The 11,624-nt window shown below is 49.2% G+C and overlaps 1 pseudogene; it reads left to right on the top strand.

Moving 5' to 3' along the window:
- Positions 1-1,338: 1,338 nt before the first annotated feature.
- Positions 1,339-2,366, top strand: LOC147961575 (uncharacterized; annotated as a pseudogene).
- The last annotated feature ends 9,258 nt before the right edge of the window (positions 2,367-11,624 follow it).

Below are 11,624 nucleotides of genomic sequence, written 5' to 3'. Positions count from 1 at the left end.
CTGGAGTCCGTTCAGGGCTAGTGTACGTAGCACGAACAAGTCCGTTCACTATGCTCTTGGAGACTCAACGAGACCCCTCTAACTATCCCTAAACATCCGAACCGCTCGATCATCATCCGACTGAAAATTGACCATCCAATCATATTCTCACTCTCAGTACAGAGTTATTTACCCAAAAAGTTGTCCAGCACACTCCAAATTCAGCCCATATGTAGGGTGGGTATGGGTTGGTCTGAACAGAGTTATTTACCCAAAATCACCACACTATGGGCTAGGGTAACAGATCGGTATCACATTTGAGCCAGGGCACAAAAACCACCAACAATGGGGCTAATCATTAACGCGGAGCACTGACGCTGCGTTTTAGCCCAGAAAACAGTGAATCTGACAGGTGGGTCCCGCCTGTCGGGCTGACGTGGCGCGGGTTGACGGACGCCGTTAGACGGCGACAGAAGGTCGTTTTCGCGCGCCCGTGTACTAGGTCTAGCCGTTCCCCACCCCGTTGATTCAGTCCACCCCCTCGATTCAGTTTTCTCCCGCTCCAATGGCGACCAGCTCCGGCGGCAATGACGCACACGGAGTCGACGGAAGCGGCGACGACGCACACAGTGGCGGCGACAGCGATGGTAATACTTCAGGGCAGAAGCGGCAGCGCTCGCAATGCGGAGTCATCGGCCCCCACACTGATGGCGGCTGCGACCTAGATCCAGAGTCGGCGGCGGCGGCGGTCCTGTCGCCGGAGCCTTGTACCGAGGAAGCAGCTTCACAGATTGGTCCCGTGGAAATGTGTTCGCCCCATCTTCAGCTAGGTAAATCTGAATCTTTGAAAATGTGTTCTTTCATTCTTTCCATACTACTGGGTCTGTTTTAGACATTGAAGAAAGAATCTAGACTTATAATCATAGTGTAGGTCTGAATATTCATTTGTTGGTCATTTAGAATTAATTGTAGTCCTGAATTTTTGGAGAAAATCATACTGTAGGGTTCAGTTATGTTAGTAGTAATGTAGGGTTTTGAATTTTTGGAGAAAATCACACTATAGGGTTCAGTTATGTTATTGTAATGTTAGTAGAATTGACATGCTAATTTTTTTATAGTGCATTGTAATGGTCAGCTATATTAGGGCTGAAGATATTCATTTGTATGTCTATGTTAGTAATGTTAGTAGTAATTTTAGGGTTCTGAATTTTTTTATAGTGCATTGTAATGGTCAGCTATAAGGGTCAGTTATGTTAGTATAATTGACTTGGTAATATTCATTTGTATGTATATTTTAGGCCTGAAGATTTATGGTCAATATATTTCCAGTTTCCTGGGAAGAAGTATACTCGTGTTGAGATGTGTGAAAGAGAAATCACTTATGGTAGTTTGCTCAATGTAATGGTCAACAATGGATATTGTAAGGATGGCAGTCTTTGCTACTTGAAAGAGGAAGATATAGGGCTGCAAGGTGTTTGTGTCATCAAAGACAACATTGAAGTAGTTCACATGCTAAGAAAATTTGAGAGCACCCAGACATTGTCTCTGGCAGTTAGAAAGAGGAAGCTAGTTATTAAAGAATCACCAATTGGAGAAGATGAAGAGGCTCAACAAATAGATGGAGAGCCACCTGTTGTGTTTGCTGTTGCTGAATCAGGTGTTCTGCACAAAACAATTGGTACACAGGAAAGTGTCAAATTTTTCCACTCAAATCAGTTCCTCCTAACTGTCAGTTACATCTTGGGACACATCTTAGCACTGAAGTAAGTGTCAATTTTGTTGATTTTTAGTTTGATATAGATGAGGAGGACCATGCAGTCAGTGAGGAAGAAACTCTTGTAGGCATGGACACAGATGATGATGAAGGTTTAAGCAATGATGAAGATTTTGTAGTTGATGTGGACCTCTTATATGCAGGAGAAGAAGAAGAAGAAGACTCAGATTCAGTGCAGTATGTAGAAGAACAGAGTGCAAACAGGAGGAAAGAGGAACCTGAGCTAGAGGATACTATTTCTGAAATAAAGAGGAAGAGAGCTGAATACATGTGTAGTACACATTGTGAGGGGGGCACAGATCCTGAAGATATATATGACATGGACTAGGAAGAAGAAGATGAGGAGGCCCAAGAGATTCCAGTTCCTGAGCCTGTTCAGAAGAAGGCAAAGAGGCGAGGTCCTACAAGTAGGTCCCACTCTAGTGCTGGTCCAACCATTAATCCTGATTGGTTTCCATCTTCAGAAGAGGAAGATACATGCTTTGAAGCAGATGATGATGGCAATGAACCAATGTCCTTTGCTATCATCTCTGGCAAAAGGAGTAGAGCTAAGAAAAGACCACCTAGGGTCTGGTATGATGAGGAGAGGATGCATCCAGAACAGCAATTCTAGCAAAAGATTTGTTTCAAATATGTTTACCAATTCAGAGAGGCCTTTGTCAATTTGCATGTGAAACAACTTAGAAGATACAAATATCACAGAAACTGCAGTGATAGGATAATAGTTTGCTGTGATGGAGATGGTTGTCAGTTCTACATGGTAACAGCAAAGATAAGCAATGAGCCCACTTTCTGCATTAAGAAGATGAGGTTGGAGAACACATGTCCCACCCAGTCTGAGAAGACTAGGATTATCTCAAGGTGGCTTGGCAACAAAATGCTTGAAACTATCAGATCAGATCCCAACACTACTGACAGTTTACCCAGGTTCAAGCTGACCAAGATTTGCTAGCTGGCAGATGGACTGAAGTCCTGGCGGCCGAGGAATATAAAATCGAACGCCCCTCCAAGAGTTACCCAAAGTACAGGTTGCTACCCTGACTGGAGGAGGAAGCACCGAAACCTACATCCCCGGTGTATGACACGGCTGATCGGTTACCTCGTGGGCGCGACAGAGAAACATTCCAGCCAAAAGCTCAGCCCGCACCTCGACGCCATTCAAATAAAAAGGCATGTGGAAATACGCCAGACCTGCGAGATGTATTGGAGGACAAAGAAAAACACGCAAGATCGATCTACGGATCACGGGGCGCGCCACTATGCGAGACGACAATCGTCACGCCGGATACAGTAAAAGTAAGTCTGGCTGGGCCGAACACAACGGGCAAGACTCATTTGAGCTGCGTCGCGATATAGCCCAGTACAAAGGCGCCGCATACCCCTTATGCTTCACAGACGAAGTAATGGATCATCAAATCCCAGAGGGTTTCAAACCCGTAAATATAGAATCATACGACGGCACAACAGATCATGCAGTATGGATCGAGGATTTCCTCCTGCATATCCACATGGCACGCGGTGGTGATCTACATGCCATTAAATACCTCCCACTCAAACTCAAAGGACCAGCTCGGCATTGGCTCAATAGCTTGCCAGCAGAGTCCATTGGTTGTTGGGAAGATCTGGAAGCCGCATTCCTCGACAACTTTCAGGGCACTTATGTGCGACCACCAGATGCCGATGACTTGAGCCACATAATTCAGCAGCCAGAGGAATAGGCCAGGCAATTCTGGACACGGTTCCTAACAAAGAAAAATCAAATCGTCGACTATCCGGATGCAGAGGCCCTAGCAGCTTTCAAGCACAACATCCGCAACGAGTGGCTAGCCCGGCACCTTGGTCAGGAAAAGCCGAAATCTATGGCAGCCCCCATGACACTCATGATCCTCTTTTGTGCGGGAGAAGACAGCTGGCTGGCTCGCAGTAATAACATATCAAAGAACCATGGTACTTCGGATACCAAGGACGGCAATAGCAGGTCACGTCGCAACAAACATAAACGCCGCATTAACAGCGACATTACCGAGGATACGGCAGTCAATGCCAGATTCAAAGGCTCTAAACCTGGTCAGCGGAAAAAGCCATTCAAAAGAAGCACTCCGGGCCCGTCCAGTTTGGACCGCATACTCGATCGCTCGTGTCAAATACACGGCACCCCCGACAAGCCAGCCAACCACACCAACAGGGATTGTTGGGTGTTCAAGCAGGCCAGCAAGTTAAACGCCGAAAACAAAGATAAGGGGCTACATAGCGATGATGAGGAGGAGCCCCGGTAGCCGAACACCGGGGGACAGAAGAGGTTCCCCCCACAAGTGCGGACAGTGAACATGATATACGCAACCCACATCCCCAAGAGGGAGCGGAAGCGTGCACTCAGGGACGTATATGCGTTGGAGCCAGTCGCCCCAAAGTTCAACCCATGGTCCTCCTATCCGATCACCTTCGATCGCAGGGACCACCCCACTAGTATCCGTCATGGCGGATTCGCCGCACTGGTCCTAGACCCAATCATTGACGGATTTCACCTCACTCGAGTCCTCATGGATGTCGGCAGCAGCCTGAACCTGCTTTATGAGGACATAGTGCGCAAAATGGGTATAGACCCCTCAAGGATCAAACCCACAAAAACGACCTTTAAAGGCGTCATACCAGGTGTAGAGGCCCATTGCACGGGCTCAGTCACACTGGAAGTGGTCTTCGGATCCCCGGATAACTTCTGAAGCGAAGAGTTAATCTTCGATATAGTCCCGTTCCGCAGTGGCTACCATGCACTGCTCGGGCGAACTACATTCGCAAGATTCAATGCGGTACCGCATTATGCATATCTCAAGCTCAAGATGCCAGGACCTCGGGGGGTCATCACAGTCAGTGGAAACATAAAGCGCTCTCTCCGCACGGAGGAGCACACTGCGGCCCTCGCAGTAGAAGCACAAAGCAGCCTCTTAAGGCAATCCACTAGTTCGGCGATTAAGGACCCGGACAACTTCAAGCGCGCCCGGAGTAATCGGCAACTAGACCGCCTGGCACGTTCCGAGCTCGCATAGCAATGCGGCCCCCACCCCGGTCCCAGCCAAACGGTGAAACCCGTGCCATGCGTACATAATTACGCATTAAAAATACCATGGCCACAGGCGGGGAGGGGGGCACGAGTACGGCACGCCCCAAGACGCGGCTTAAACCACACTAGGGGCTTCCCGGTTTGTTATTTTTCTCTTTTCAGGACTTTAATCTCTGGAAACCCTGTCCAGCAGCATGATTGCCGAACACATGATGCAGCCACCAAGGAGGCAGAAAGCTACGTCACACCACGGAACTCCCAGGTGGATTACGATAACGAGTAAAATACTTGCTTTAATACTATTCCTCAGCTTGCCCTTGGAGGGGACATAGTCCTACTTTTTGCTTATCGCATTACCTGTATCATTCTGCTTTAAACATACCTTTTTGAATAAACAATGCATAGCATCAAGACTATTATTGCATTCTTCTTTTTTAATATATATGTTCATTCATGACATCCAGCCCCCATACACTCTGGTACGGCCAATATGCTAGGGGCTTAAGCATACCCCATAATACGGCGTGAGAAGTCCGAACACTTTCGATAGTGCGGCACCCCGAACTTATAGCATTATATGCATCAACTCCGAATCATGTCTTGGGTCAATAGTTGGGTTTGCCCGGCTCCCATGTTTTGGTACCTTACGTTCCGCTATATCGGCTAAGGTAGCACTGTGAGAACTACTGCGATTGTGCCCCGGTTCTGCTGGGCTAAGCAACTCAGTAGAGAAAGCTAAAACTGACTGTCATGATAAGGTGAGAGACTGGTCGCTATTCGAGAGGTTTCGAGTCCCTAAAGACTTATGCCGCTTAGAGCGAGGAGTCGGCCCTGTCCGGCTTAAGGCATGTATCGCGCCCCGAATTCGGCCTTTCGAACACTAGGGGCTTCGCCGAAATTTAAAATTATTGAATTCTATGGCTAAGTGAGAGTGATAACGCATTATAGTCCGATTGCCTTGTTCGTTGTGCTGAGCACCTCCCTCGAAGGACCCAAAAATGGGAACAAGAGTGCTCAGGTTTATCCCGAACACCCCAGCACTCGTGGCATGGGGGCAGAAGCCGACGACTATCCATCTCTCAGATTTGATAAACAGCCGAACAGAAGGTAATATTTTAAATTCAAACAAGCGTTGCATAGCGCATATGAACAAGTTTTCATGAATACATGATTACACGAGCGAGTTTACTCAAATATTATATCTTTCGTACACTTGTCCGCTACGAGACGGGCACCCTTCAGGACACCCTCATAGTACATCTCAGGGTGGCGATGCTCCTTGCCCTCTGGGGGCCCTTCCTTAATCAGCTTCACGACGTCCAGCTTGGCGCATTGCACCTTCACACGGGCGAAAGCCCGTCGTGCACCTTCGATGCGGACGGACCACTTGATGACTTCCAGCCATGGGCAGGCATCCACAAGCCGCCTCACCAGGCCGAAGTAGCTCTTGGGAAGGGCGTCGCCAGGCGACATTCGGACTATAAAGCCCTTCATGGCCTCTTCGGCCGCCTTGTGTAGCTCGACCAGCTGCTTTAGCTGGTCGCTCATAGGCACCGGGTGTTCGGTCCCAGTATACTGAGACCAGAACAACTTCTCTATTGAGCTTCCCTCCTCGGCCCAGTAAAATTTCGCAGCATCCGACACGCTGCCGGGCAAATCTGCGAATGCTTCTAGAGAGCTCCTGATTCGGGTAAGTAACAAGTAATTTACTTTCACATGCTTGCTTTGCATATAGAATGCCTTACCCGCCGCTATCTTCTTCATCGCATCAATCTCCTGGAGGGCCTTTTGGGCTTCCGCCTTGGCACTCTTTGCACTCTCAAGGGCCGTGGCAAGCTCGGACTCTCGCATCTTCAAGTCAAGCTCCAATGCCTCGTGCTTCGTCACGAGAGCGTGGAGCTCTTGCTGGACCTCGCCAAACCGTGCCTCATGCCTTTCCCGCTCGGTGCGCTCCTTGGCCGCTTTGTTTTCGGCCTCGGATAGCACTTGCTTCAGGGTCGCCACCTCGGTCGTGGCCCTTGGCAAATTTACGATAATCCTGTCATTTTGCAACCGCATTCTTTTTATATGTATCCATAGACTAGGTATTACTTACCTTTGTTCTCCTTGAGCTGCCTCTTGGCAAGGCCGAGCTCTTCCTTGGACCCTTTGAGGTCCTGCTTCAGTGCGGCGACCTCCGCAGTCAGTGCGGCAGAGGCCAGCAGCGAAGCCTGCATACGCATATAGACATACTTATATTAGACTCATGCGATATTGTTTGATCCTCTGTTTGGCTTTTCTTTGTGAACACCGAACAGAGCATCAGGGGCTATTGTCTATGCGGTAATATTTTTCCTATATTTCAAAAACTTACCCCAAAGCCTGTTAGAAGGCTGGCACATGCTTTAGTCAGTCCGCTCTTGGCGGACTGAACCTTCTGGACCACCACACTCATAATAGTGCGGTGCTCTTCGTCGATGGAAGCACTGCAAAGCGCTCCCAGCAGATTGTCCGGTGCCTCTGGATGGACAGAGGTCACCGTCACAGGCGTCTTGCCCCTCTTGGAAGGAGGTTGTCTGCCCAAGTCCGTAACCACTGGAGGATCCGGCGCGGTGTTCGGCTGAGGGCCGAGCTCGGAGCCCTCGGGAGCCTTGCTCCCTCTGCTCCCGGAGTCCGGACGGTCGCCTTGAGGCGCCTCCGGGACTGTCTCCCCTCGACCCGGTGCTTCTTGAGACAACACCTCGGCGTTGTCTGTAGGGAAAGGGGAGGTGGCGGTCGGAAGTGGATCGCTATCCATAGACGACGAGTCCAGGGAGCCGTCCGACGAGGATGCGTCGATACGGGCTCAGGGCGGTCTGCATAATCATAATTCGGCTTTAGGAGAAGCAGTGTGACAAAGGTATGCTATGAGTTACTCTGGTATCCGAATACTCACGACTTCGCTAGGGGCTTGGTCCTGAGCAGCCACTCGTCCTCGCCTTCGGCGGCGGTGGTGGAGTAGTCCGGAAGGAGAGTCCTTCCCTTCCTGGACCCTCCGCCCCCCAGTGGGGGCGGCCTTCCTTTTTTTGTCTCCCCCGACTGAAGGGGGAGCATCTTCATCTTCCTCCTCGTCTTCGGGGGAGGAGTGCGTCGCGGAGTTGTCGAACGATGAGTCTGATAACACATGACGCCGGGAACTCTTTCGGGTTCCCTTGGCCTTCTTGGTCTTCTCCGGCACCTTGTAAGGAGCCGAAGTCAGCATCTCCGTCAGGAGAGCGTCCGCAGTGTCTTCGGGCAGAGGGGCCGTACAGTTAATGTGCCCCAACGTCTCCACCCAGTCCTATCAAAGGCATGGAGCTCAGACCCCTCACATGGTTAAGCTAGGGGAAATAAATATCCTACCGGATGTATAGATCTCACCGAATGCGCTCGGCGCTTCGCGGTTAGCCCGCGGTCCTCGGTGAGAGAGGGAGGGACCTCGGCGCCCTTGAGCAGCACCCTCCAGACGTCCTTGTGCGTCGTGTTGAAGAGCTCGCTCAGAGTTTGGTGCTGGGCCGGGTCGAACTCCCACAAGTTGAAATCCCGTTGTTGACACGGGAGGATCCGGCGGATGAGCATGACCTGGACTATCTTGACAAGCTTGAGTTTCTTGCTTGCCATGTTCCGAATACATTTCTGGAGTCCGTCCAGCTCCACTGATGAACCCCACGATAGGCCCTTCTCTTTCCAGGAAGTGAGCCCTGTAGGGAATCCGGATCGAAACTCGAGGGCCGCCGCCAGTTGGTATCGCATGGCTCGGTGATGTAGAACCAGGCCGATTGCCACCACTTTATGGTCTCCATGAAGGAGCCTTCAAGCCATATAACATTGGGCATCTTGCCCACCATGGCTCTGCCGCATTCTGCTTGTTGGCCGCCCACCACCTTCGGCTTGATATTGAAGGTCTTCAGCCACAGACCGAAGTGGGGGCGGATGCGGAGGAAAGCCTCACACACGGCGATGAATGCCGAAATGCTGAGGATGAAGTTCGGGGCCAGATCATGAATGTCTAGCCTGTAGTAGAACATGAGACTGCGGACGAATGCATGAAGGGGAAACCCCAGTCCGCGGAGGAAGTGGTGGAGGAAAACTACCCTCTCGTGAGGTTCCGGGGTAGGGACGATCTGCCCCGCAGCGGGCAGCCGATGCGCGATATTCGCGGCTAAGTATCCGGCTCCGCGCAGCTTTTTGATGTGTTCCTCCGTAACGGAGGAAGCCATCCACTTGCCTCCCACTCCGGACATGTTTGGAGAAGGTTGAGGAGAAAGATGTGGACTTGGGCGTTGGGGCTCGAGTGCGCGAGAATGGATGAGCAAGGAGGAAGAAGGCGTGGGTAGAAGAAGGTTAAACCTTATCCCTTTATAAGGGCGGCCGAAACTATGCGCCCCCAGTAGCTTGGTAAAACTCGCTTATCCCCCAAGTGTCGTAATCGATGGCATGGTTGGGGAACACGATCTCTGCTTTGACAAGACGTGTCAAGAAACTGCCTCGCGTTATGTGCGGGGCTGGTTAAAGAAAAACGGTTCGAATAATCGCCGAGCCATGGCATGATGTCATGTTGCCAAAACGTGTCAGCAGATTAGATTTGTGAAAATAATATTCTCTCTACGGTGGTATGTGGATCTTATTTTGCAGGGTCGGACACTATCTTTTATTTGAACTCTTCTGTGGTATATCCGGAGGAGGAACCCGCCTTGCAATGCCGAAGACAACACTGCGCCGGACTCATCGTCATTGAAGCCTGGTTCAGGGGCTACTGAGGGAGTCCGGGATTAGGGGGTCTCCGGACAGCCGTACTCTATCCATTGGCCGGACTGTTGGACTATGAAGATACAAGATTTAAGACTTCGTCTCGTGTCCGGATGGGACTCTACTTGGCGTGGAAGGCAAGCTAGGCAGTACGGATATGGATATCTCCTCCTTTGTAACCGACCTTGTGTAACCCTAGCCCCCTCCGGTGTCTATATAAACCGGAGGGTTTTAGTCTGTAGGACAACATACAATCATACCATAGGCTAGCTTCTAGGGTTTAGCCTCTCCGATCTCGTGGTAGATCAACTCTTGTAATACTCATATCATCAAGAATAAATCAAGCAGGACGTAGGGTTTTACCTCCATCAAGAGGGTCCGAACCTGGGTAAAATATCGTGTCCCCTGCCTCCTGTTACCATCTGCCTTAGAAGCACAGTTCGGGACCCCCAACCCGAGATCCACCGATTTTGACACCGACAACTACCTTACCTGTTATTGTTGACAAGGCAAAGAGGCAGTTTGGGCTTGAGGTTCCTAGGATGATGGCAGGGAGAACTAAGAAGAAAGCAAAGCATATTGTTCTTGGTGATCACAAGAAGCAATATAGGAGGCCGAGAGATTATTTGGAGACTGCGAACACTAGTAGAAAAACCCCCATTCATCCCGGTTGATAAGGGCCTTTTGTCCCGATTTGTGAACCGGGACTAAAGGGTCGTTACTAATGCCCTAACCCTTTAGTCCCGGTTTTCTTACACGAACTGGGACAGATGGGCCTCCACGTGGCCGGTGCACCGAGCCCAGGCAGGAGGGCCTTTCGTCCCGGTTGGTGGCACCAACTGGGACCAATAGGCATCCATGCGTCAGCATTTCAGGGGCTGGGGTTTTTGTTTTTTTTGTAGGGGGGGTGGTTGAGGGTTTAATTTAGGTGTTCCATATATTGTGTTAGGTAGCTAATTAATAGAGAGAAGTGTCATCTCTTATGTCCGTGCTTGGACGATGCTATATATACGTGGATATAGAGAGGACTAGACACGCTAGCTAGTAAGCAAATAAAGGAAACAGAAGATCGTCATGAACATATGCATACAGAGAGAAGTGATATCGACCACCTCTCCTTCTCCGAGAGATTGGTCAAACAACAAGTTCTCGTATATCTATCCGACACTACCGGCTACATATATACAATAATTATCTCTTACAATATAATCTCCTAATTATATATGAACACAGGGTCCACATAGTATTCTCCGTCTTCAGCGATCACGTGGTCAAGGAAGTATGCCGCCAATTCCTCTTGAATTGCTCGCATACGAACTGGTGCTAGGAGTTCATCCCGCATCCGAAACATCTAATTTGAACAAGGGGGTAAATTGTGATGATGGTAAAACTCAACACAAATGATGGTAATAAAATAAAACTGTGAATATTATTGCTTACGCACTTCATATTGTTCGGTAGAGTACCCTTGTTCACAGGTCGTGTGGTGGATGGACACGCAAACGTAGTATCCACAGTAATTATTGCCGGGTTCCTGCCACAACCACTTTACAAGAAATAGAGGTCAATCAAACTGATAAGCAAGCATGCTATAAAATGTATTGATGAAACTAGCGCTTGAATCACTAGGAGATGCATGGAACATGTTACTATAGTACTTACTTTTAGGTGTCTAAATTGCAGCTTCTTCTGCAGTCCCATAGCTTTTTTGGTGAATTTTCTCCAAACCCTGCCAGACAAAGAAAACAATTACTTGATATATCAGGAAATGAACAAAGTTGCTGATATGGTGGATAATGATTGATTTAACTTACTTCTCGAGCATTTGAGTCATGTCCTGGGGATCTTTTCGTCTCGAGTCTAAGACGGTTACTAGTCCCTGCTCAAGCTTAATCTCTAGAAGAATATAGTGGAAGCTGCGCACGCATGCATAACTCATCAATTACATTACTATAACCTGGACTAATAAGGGAAACCGAATATGCACAAGACACTAACACTCACTTGAAGTTTTAAGGAAAGAGTATTATATCTTTGTTTTCATTTATTACCAACGATCGTAGCAAG

This window comes from Triticum urartu, chromosome 7A (assembly GCF_056163025.1).
Source record: "Triticum urartu cultivar PI428250 chromosome 7A, HENAU_Tu73, whole genome shotgun sequence".
Classification (NCBI taxonomy): domain Eukaryota; kingdom Viridiplantae; phylum Streptophyta; class Magnoliopsida; order Poales; family Poaceae; genus Triticum; species Triticum urartu.
Note: the sequence above shows the minus strand (reverse complement) of the source record. Positions and strands in the feature narration are given on the sequence as shown.